Source organism: Mizuhopecten yessoensis, unplaced genomic scaffold, assembly GCF_002113885.1.
Source record: "Mizuhopecten yessoensis strain PY_sf001 unplaced genomic scaffold, ASM211388v2 scaffold11099, whole genome shotgun sequence".
In the NCBI taxonomy this organism is placed as follows: Eukaryota; Metazoa; Mollusca; class Bivalvia; order Pectinida; family Pectinidae; genus Mizuhopecten; species Mizuhopecten yessoensis.
This window is the reverse complement of record NW_018408879.1, coordinates 4,680-13,852: the sequence shown is the minus strand read 5'-3', so window position 1 is coordinate 13,852 and position 9,173 is coordinate 4,680. Positions and strand designations below refer to the sequence as shown.

The window sequence follows — 9,173 nt, the reverse complement described above, 5'->3', positions numbered from 1 at the left end:
TTCAGATTTATATTAAAGCCAACTTAACCAAAGTTTAACTTTCCAAAGGACACTGAAGTAATTACAATCTATGAAAAAGTGGTTATCATCCTATTCTTCGTTACATAGCATAAGTTATCATAAGTTATGGAATTATGAAATTGAACAATTGCAATTTACATTTTATTCTATTATCAAGAAGTTCCCGTATTTAAAATTCAACATGGACACAAACGTTTTACTATATTCTGGTTTAAACAACCTTTTCCACATTTCCTCACCATGGCTAGGAACAAATTTTTACTATATCTACATGTATCTAAAAAAAACAGGTCTTTTGAATGGGTATTTAAGGGCTTTTTTACTATGATATATAAATAAATACTTTTCTATTTTTATTTTTGTTTTGTATGATTCCTCTTTTCACAGCCTTATTTTCCATTTTTTATGAACTGCATTTTTAATATCTGCCTTTCTATTACCCAGTTTTGCTTACCTATAAGTTTCTCATATATGTTATTTTCATCGATATGTCCAAGCAGATTTATAATGTCTTCAAAATATATCACCCCGCTTTCTATCCAAGATTTGTAAAACCCAAATTTGATGTGAATGTTACCCAATAATTCTTCATTTAGAAGATTTCCTGTAACTTTTAAATATCTTTTCTTGTACCTCGAATCTTTAAACATGACTCAATTATGTTTAAATATAATTCTGGTATTTCATTTGTAATCCCTTTGCTATTTCAAACTTTTAAACTGCCCATATTCATTTTAAATATAAGAAAATTCAAGCCATATTTATCAAATGTTTTTTTCTAGGGATGATTTTCCAGTTTGCATCTTTTTCATCCATAAACTTCTTTACCCAACTTACTCGTAACATATCAATGTGTGATTCTATGTCCCTGAACTCATTCACCCCCGAAATTACATAATGAACTATTTCAACCTTTGAATTGGAAGAGTTCAAATGCGTCTTCAGGATTAAATGAATTAATTTTAGTCCACCCTGGCAAAACTCGCCAATTATAGTCTTTCGTTTACATTTTCACCCTTGCCCCATACATATTATGCGTTCCTTTTCCTTTATATGTAGCTTGTCTAACGTCTGTGTAATGTTAAAGTATGTAATCTTTGGAATCACCAATGGCAGAACTATTTGAACTTTTCCTATTAAGGTCAGTTTCCCGAATGTCTGCGTATTTCAAGAATAACGTTTCACATTCTTTTGTGAAATATTGTAGTATTATCAATGATCTGGCAAGACAGAGGGGAGATTGACAGTTTTATGATACAAATGTTTCATAAGCTTAAAAGTTTTTAAGAATCTTTGTTGTGAGGGGGGGGGGGGGNTACATTTTACATATTGTACCAAATAAGTTGAGCGAACCAGTTAATAGTAGGCGACCAGTGAGTGCAAGCTGTCTGGTGACTATGATGTCATCGTGGTCATTATATCGTTTGTATCGAATGCTAGTATACTTGGGTATCGCGTGACGTCACGATTCGCTGGACCGCACACTGGACGGCAACTCGCGAGTACGGCGAGAGTTAAGTACAGTAGCGACAACGGTAATGGCGACGTGCGTTAAAGGTGTCCTAAAAAAATCATCACAACCGGCGACTTATAGACTGACAAAGAGGCTTCTGCGAAGTAACTAGAGAAACTCACGTTAATCCAGCTTGACGTTTGCCTATTTGAAATCCCTTTAAATGACTGGAAAATCAATGTTAAGCTGTGGCCCCCAACAGAATATTTTTAAATTCAATAGTGTTTTCTTGACAATACATATCTAATACAAACATATAAGTTAAAATTAAAGAAAATATTAGAACAGTATTGACAAAAGAATTAGACAACAGGCTATGCCTATATCAGTCTTCTTCTATTTCCGGTAGCTATGTACAATGCTTAAATATATAAAAAGTTGTAATTCGTTTTCCTCTCACACACATGCACACCCACACCAGCTTATGTGTAATACTCATTGTTTAAGGGACAAAACTTGCCTGAATAATGATAATAATAACAATGCATGAATATTAATTTGGAATTTATCTAGCATGTATAAGTAACGAAACGTTTTGATGATTTTATATAAAAGTCAACATGTATAAGAATAGTTTTATTTAATTGGTCAGATGCATTACTAATACCATATAATAAACAGTGCAGATTTAAATATCCTAATAGATTATAAATAGTGGTAATATGATGCCTAATATTTGAATACAGAGGACATTGAAAAAAAATGTATTAGATCTTCCCTCTGTTCACCACATACACAGGAAGCATCATCAATCAGATGGTCTTGTAACTTATCAAAGTTAAGATCATTTTTAAAATTTCTTAGCTGACATAAAATGATGTTAAGTTTTCTCGGAACACAGTTAATAAAAGTTTCTGAGACAGATGTATTAAAAGTTTTTTGAAGTTTCTTTTTAAAAGATGAAATTGAGATAGAGTCTCGTACGGTGCTGTCAAGTGCATTCCATTTTACCATTGTAGAAGGGTAGAAGATATTCATATAAGTAGTAGTTCTTGTCTGTGGTATATTAACTAATCTATTATTTCTAAAGGTATAGTTATTATTTTCAATTAGAAATGGTTGAATGATATCATCGAGATAAGTTGGAGTGTAATTATTAAAGTTGTATTCAAGTTGTGTTTCAGTATACAGAATGTGATGAGATGTACCTCGTCTGAGGCCAGTAATTAATCGCATAGCTTCTAGTTGAACTGGTTCTAAAAGATCTGATTCAGATTTGGTACAATTATCCCATCCTATATCAGAATATTCTAACACAGGTCTTATATAAGAGACATATAATGTTTTAATGTATTCCTATCAACTGTAGTTTTTAAAATCCTAAGAATACTTAGTCCAGAGTTAGCTTTTTTTTTTATTAATATTTGAAATGCGATCTGCCCATGTCCCTTTACTGTTAAATGTTAGTCCTAAGTGAGTATGGTGTTCATGTTGTGCAATTGGAGTATTGTTAAATAGCAGTTGAGGATGATTGTTAATGTGTCTACGAGAGAAGTTAATAGCTACAGTCTTATTCGGATTGAATAGGATCTGCCATTGCTTTGACCATTCAGAGATTGATTCATTAAGATCATCATTAAGCATGTAAGTAGGTGTTGTAAGGTCATTGTTATTATTTACTATAACATAGAGAGAGGTATCATCTGCAAAGAGTTTTATATGAGAGGTTACATTGTTAGTAATATCATTAATAAAAAGAAGAAAGAGGAAGGGACCAAGGACAGGTCCTTGAGGAACCCCTGTAGAAATAGGTTTGGTACTAGATTTATAAACTTCAAAGATAACCCTTTGTTTTCTGTCAGATAAGTAAGCTTTAAACCAATCATATAATTTACCTTTAATACCATATGTTTTTAGTTTATAAAATAGGCCCAAATGCCATACACGATCAAATGCTTTATCTATGTCACAGAAAACAAAACACAAATCTTAACCTTGGTCTAAATTACTACTTATAGTATTATAGATATCAGCTGGTTGATTAGTAGTGGAGTCTTTGGGTTGAAATCCTGATTAACATATTGTGACTTGAAATATAATTAAACGTATATTTAAAAATGTTTTTTTCTAACATTTTGATAAAAAGGGATGTAATGGCAATAGGTCAATAATTATTGAGATCACTGATATCTCCTTTACCTTTATAGAGAGCAGTTTTTAGTACATCAGGTATTTCTCCAATAGATAAAGTTTTATTAAATAATAGTTTGAGTGGGTATACTAAAGAAGAAGAAATGTTCTTTACAATCATAGGTAAAATATCATCAGGACCAGCTGGTTTGTTTTTATTAAAAATGTCAAATTGGTCAGTTATATCTTGTTCAGTTATGTTAATATTAGAAAGTTCAAATGGACATAAGGGAGGTAAATCAGGTAGGTTAGTGTCAGTAATATCAGAGGCAATGGTGGTAAAGAAGTTATTTAGTGCTTCAGCTTTATCTTGTGGATGGATTAAAATTTTATTGTTAGAGTTCAGAGGATAAGAATTAGTGCTAGTGTTATTAGTCATTTTTCCTATAGATTTTGCTATCTGCCACCATTTTCTTTGATGCACTGTTTTGTCAGCAAGACAATTTTGAAGTTTCTTAAAGTAATTTTCTTTGGACAAAATCTTGAGTAGAAGGTACATCAGCTCAGATACACACACTCTGTCATTAGATGTTTGGAATTACGTCCCTCATTCTGAGAATATGTTTAAATCAGTAGCAAGGTTTGAATCGACCGCTCATCGCCATACCGGAACCGGAATATCCCGACCTGTACATGTAGTTGCTCGACATCCCTGGCATGTTTACAAAAGAAAAACTGATGAACCTATAAAATTTAGAGGCATACAATTACTTTAATAGTGGCTACGTGCATGCCTTTATGTTCTTTTCAATTAATCGTCAGTTATATGTGATTAAAGCAAGTGTGAACCCGTCACAGAGAATGTCCGACGACCCTCATGAGGCTTAGGTAGCCATCAACAAGAACGATGGAGGCATTGTTACTGCTCACTGTCGATGCATGGCAGGGTAAGATATATATACTATATTTATTATTATTTTGAACAAAGTATCTTGCCAAAGAAACGTCAAGAAAGATATCATTCATTTATGATTTGTTAGAATTCGGATATTTATAATATTTGTCCAATTACTGACCCTTCAATTCATTATCATTGCACAGAACTATACCTATCAAGAATTTTTGTAACTGAATTGATAGCCAAACTACTGCCAGTATCTCTTTGTGATTATACCAATTAAGTTGTTAAACTAAATGAATATTTTCATAACTGAAAAAACCCTAGAAACACCCCACGCCACCCTACCAGATTTAATTAAAAAAAGTTAATTACTCCAGAAAATCATGCTCCCCTTCATAAAGTAACATTACAATTAACAGATTGAAACTTACATACTTGATACTCTATTTACTCGAGTATTATGTGTATAGTTACAATCAAATGAATCAATCAAATAATGCTTTTTTTCCACAACCGCAGGAAAGAAGATTGTTGTCCGTCGAAAGAAAGCACCTACAGCAGTGTTGCAGCCGAAGGACCTTAACCGACTATATTGTTTGTGCAAGTATCCAGATGACAGGTCTGAACGCATGGTGGCTTGCGATGGAGACAATTGTATACTAGAGTGGTTCCATTTTAAATGTGTGGGATTCAAACGTTAACCTAGAGTACAGTGGCATTGTGCTCAGTTTAGAAAGTAGACAGTGTGAGGCTACGTTCACCGGGCCTACATGTAAACATTTTCATTTGAGCACTTGCAACGTTTTCTGGGGAAAATTGACGTGCCAAGTACGGGGTGGGCTTATTGACCATTTGTTGACATTTCTATTAAACTGCAATAGATATGGATGGGTTTATTATTAATTCATGAAGAATTGTTTTCCAAAAACATTATATTGTGATGTTGTGTTATATTATTCCTGATCGCGAGTCACTGTTGGTATGTGGATATTGCTTTATGTAGTGATGTACTAGTATTATACAGTGAAACATACCTCGTTATAATGCCCCTCGTAACATTTAATTTGCCACCTCCCTTAATTACTGTCAACAAATTTCAAGGTCCCCTTTTCTTGTTTTTCTCAATTCCTTTATATGTTTCCCTTGATATATTGCCAAACCCCTTTATAATGCCAAAATGTTGCTGAACTTATGATGGCAGTATAACGAGTTTATGTATACTTAAATATATAAAAAAAAAAAAATTGTATGCAAGTTGGTATGTATGTAATTGTTGTTGACGTGTGATGTGTAAGCTTTAGTGTGCAATATGATAGATAGATCTTTGTGAATAAAGTTAACATAATTTATTAAAATATATTTAAATAATTCAATTTGGCTTTTCCAGTTTTTTATGTTGAACTCATTCCTTTTATTAAAAAGTTTTCTATTAATCTTGTTGTTTCAAGCCTTATTGTGGTGGACAGTGACACGTTAGCTAATTAATTTGAGCATATTACAGCTTTTATAAAATCTTATTTCCACGTTACGTGTCTTTGCAACTATATATAAAACTTGATGCAACAAGGTTTTAAAGAAAGACAAGAAAAAGATTGATAATTAGGATCAAATGATAGTGGATTCCAATTAACTGTTCTTGTTGTATAGTTGCTTTATTAGCTTATAATGCCTTTGTTGTCTGTTTTGATATTAAAATGTACATCTGTACATATATATAAATATATGCAATTAAAAGGAGTCACTTATTTTTTTATTTATTTCAGTTCAAGTCATTCAGACTCAGTCCATCATTTTTTATCAGATTAATGTCCATATCTAAATTAAACCACTGGCGCACTCAAGTTGGTTAGTGCTACACAAATGGTCACAATTTTGTCCGCAGTTGCATACTCTGTGTCCACATCACGTTTTATCAAGCAAATTGGGAGAATTCCTTGGAGAATCGTGTATTTGTTCTTCAGGTGCCAATCACTCTTTCGATGTGGATTCGGACCCTTAAAAGTCTTCGCGACATTTCCACATCCTTCTGCGTAAGCTGTTTTTCTCCCGCGTGTGAACGATGGAATCATCAGCTCACATCCTCGAAGTGCCAGTTCATCTCCTATCAGAAATCCCCGGTCTGCCAGCACAATGTCTCCATACTCTAACTTGTCATAAAACCCAGAACGTTTTGTTATTTCTTGTCTTATATCTTTCCCCCGTAGCATGTCGAAATAAATGATATCACGCCATTTGGTATCACTCCGATCAGAATCTTGACGGTGTTGGCTTCTTGTAGTTTGAATAGGTCTGTGATCTGGCCTTGAAAGAAGTAGGTCGTTCTATCAAAATCTCGCTACAATCAATAACACACCTGACTTTTCTGAAGTGTTTCTGGAAGGTGGATGTTAATGTTCTCAGTGTTGTTCCCTGTCCGGCCACCTGCTGAGCAGTTGCAGTCTACTGTAGAGAATCGGAAGCCACTTGTGAAGGATCTTGCTTGCTGTTCCTTTGGCGATGTTAAACCTGTCTGCTAGATCCTCAAAACACAATTTCAGTCTCAATTTCATCAGCACAAGCAACATTTCATCCTTCAATTGAAGTTTTGTTTCCACAGGTCCTGTTTCCATCTTCGCAGACACATACCAAAACAAACACTCAAACAATGCATATGACTGCAGGCCTGTTTTTCTGTCATCAGTCTCAAGTTTCTGTGCACCAAATCGAAGATTTCGGTTTTCCTCTCGGAGGCTATATCTCTCCTCACGTAGGCTGGTGACCTCATCCATGAGCTGTGTATTGTGTTGAAGTAAATCCTTCTCTCCATCTGTCTGTGTCCCTTTGTTGTTTTCGTCGTCGTCGTCGTCATCGTCGTCACCACAATCACCACTATCAACAGACTCTGAAACTTTGTTATGATCCACAGAGGTTACAAAAGATTCACGTCTTTTCCTAACGCTTGTTGATCTTTCGAAACGTTGAAGAGCCTTTTCACTCGTTGAACTTTAATATTGTAGGAACAAAGTCAGGATGGTCCTTGTCCACAGCATTTGCCTTTCCTAAAACATTAAAATGCATTTATTAGATTATATAAAATTATAAATCATAAAAAGGTAGTTATCTTTATTCTGATAATGCAAGACAGAGACATACATGTAATATATAGTCTCTGTGCAAAACAATAAGATAATTTTTCTCCAAGTTAAATTAGTATCTTCATACTTAAAAAATATACTTTCACTTTTACTTTCGTGTTTTTAATTTAATATCTGGAACTCTTAATTGTAATAATGTAATATATTAGTTAGTGTATGCAGTTGAATGGCAAATACAATAATCATATAATAAAATTATCAGTTAATTAAGTACACTTAAAATAAAATATAATTAAAAATGACACAGTGCTTGAGTAGATTGAAATAATTTAGATAAAGTAGAAAATACTGAACATTGCATACTACATGTACTAGGTATCCCATGGCCAGTGCCCATTGTTATGACACCGATAGTAAACTGGTGCATGATGGGAATGTACCTGGGCTTTATTTACCTGAGATTAGAGTCGTGCAACATTTAAAATGTACATCTGACACCGAGCGGTAGCCATTTTGTTTCGCTAATTAGTAAAAATCCAGGTAGCAACTGTCCTGCATATTTAGGTCAACGATTCTATTTATTAACCATGTAATATTGTAATCGCACTTTGTTCACGTTTGGAACCATGTAGAAACAAAAAAATACGATGATATTTATGTCATACAATTGATTACGTTTGTTTACCTGTAATAAAATGGTCCCCGCAAAGACGATCAGGTAGAGATGGAGTCCAACCCTCGCGGCGAATTGCCTGTATCCATCGCTCTCGTCTGTAAATCAGTAGGTATTCTATAGAAACCTAATCCTGAACCTGTCTGTTGTCTGTTTGTACAACCCCAGGCACAACAGGATTTAACCATTGTTTACAATCGGATTACGTATGAGTCACACCTCACCTATCGGCTTTGTTATAAGGTAACGCTTGTTGACGTCCAGTGTCAAGCCGAGGTAACCGGAAGTGACGTAGGCAAAACCCAAGTATACATTTCCTTCTAAGATAACTTTCGCACGTACCGTGTATACGTGTACGACATCGTGGTCCATATGGTATCCATGTTGAATAGCTGGGTCGTCTGTACGTAATTATGTCATTGTATCTTTTGCTTTGTTTACGAATCGAATGTCTTTTCTAGTGCTGTTATTGTACAGCTATGCTTGCCAAGCCTCCAAATTATTATATGTATGTACTCGCAATATCATGTGTCCCATTCACGTTCACGTCCCAGTATATTTTATAACGATATATGACTATGGTTAAAACAGTATTAGGTGTATCACGTGATGGGACATGTAGGAACACTAGGGGGTGTATGACTAAATCAACCGTGTACTATTATGTACACGTCGTTTATAAATTTTCCCTGTATACACACAATCTGAAAAACTTACTTTTCTTTCTCTATGTGACTAGTATTTTATTTATGAGCTGTAATGATATTGAGTTAAACTCATGTCCTCTGCGTAACCTAGTAATTTCTCATCTCAATATAAGATCCTTAAGAAACAAGACTGATATTGTTGAAACCGAATAAAATGAAAGTGATATTATCTGCCTAACCGAAACACACCTCACCCCTGAAATACCTAATACTG

The 9,173-nt window shown here is 34.2% G+C and overlaps 1 long non-coding RNA gene across 1 annotated transcript; it reads right to left on the bottom strand.

Moving 5' to 3' along the window:
* Positions 1-6,135: 6,135 nt before the first annotated feature.
* Positions 6,136-8,824, bottom strand: LOC110465709. The gene is made up of 2 exons (XR_002464644.1): positions 8,265-8,824; positions 6,136-7,543 (listed from the first exon to the last, which is right to left on the bottom strand). It is a non-coding gene; the product is annotated as an uncharacterized LOC110465709 (long non-coding RNA).
* Between the last annotated feature and the right edge of the window lie 349 nt (positions 8,825-9,173).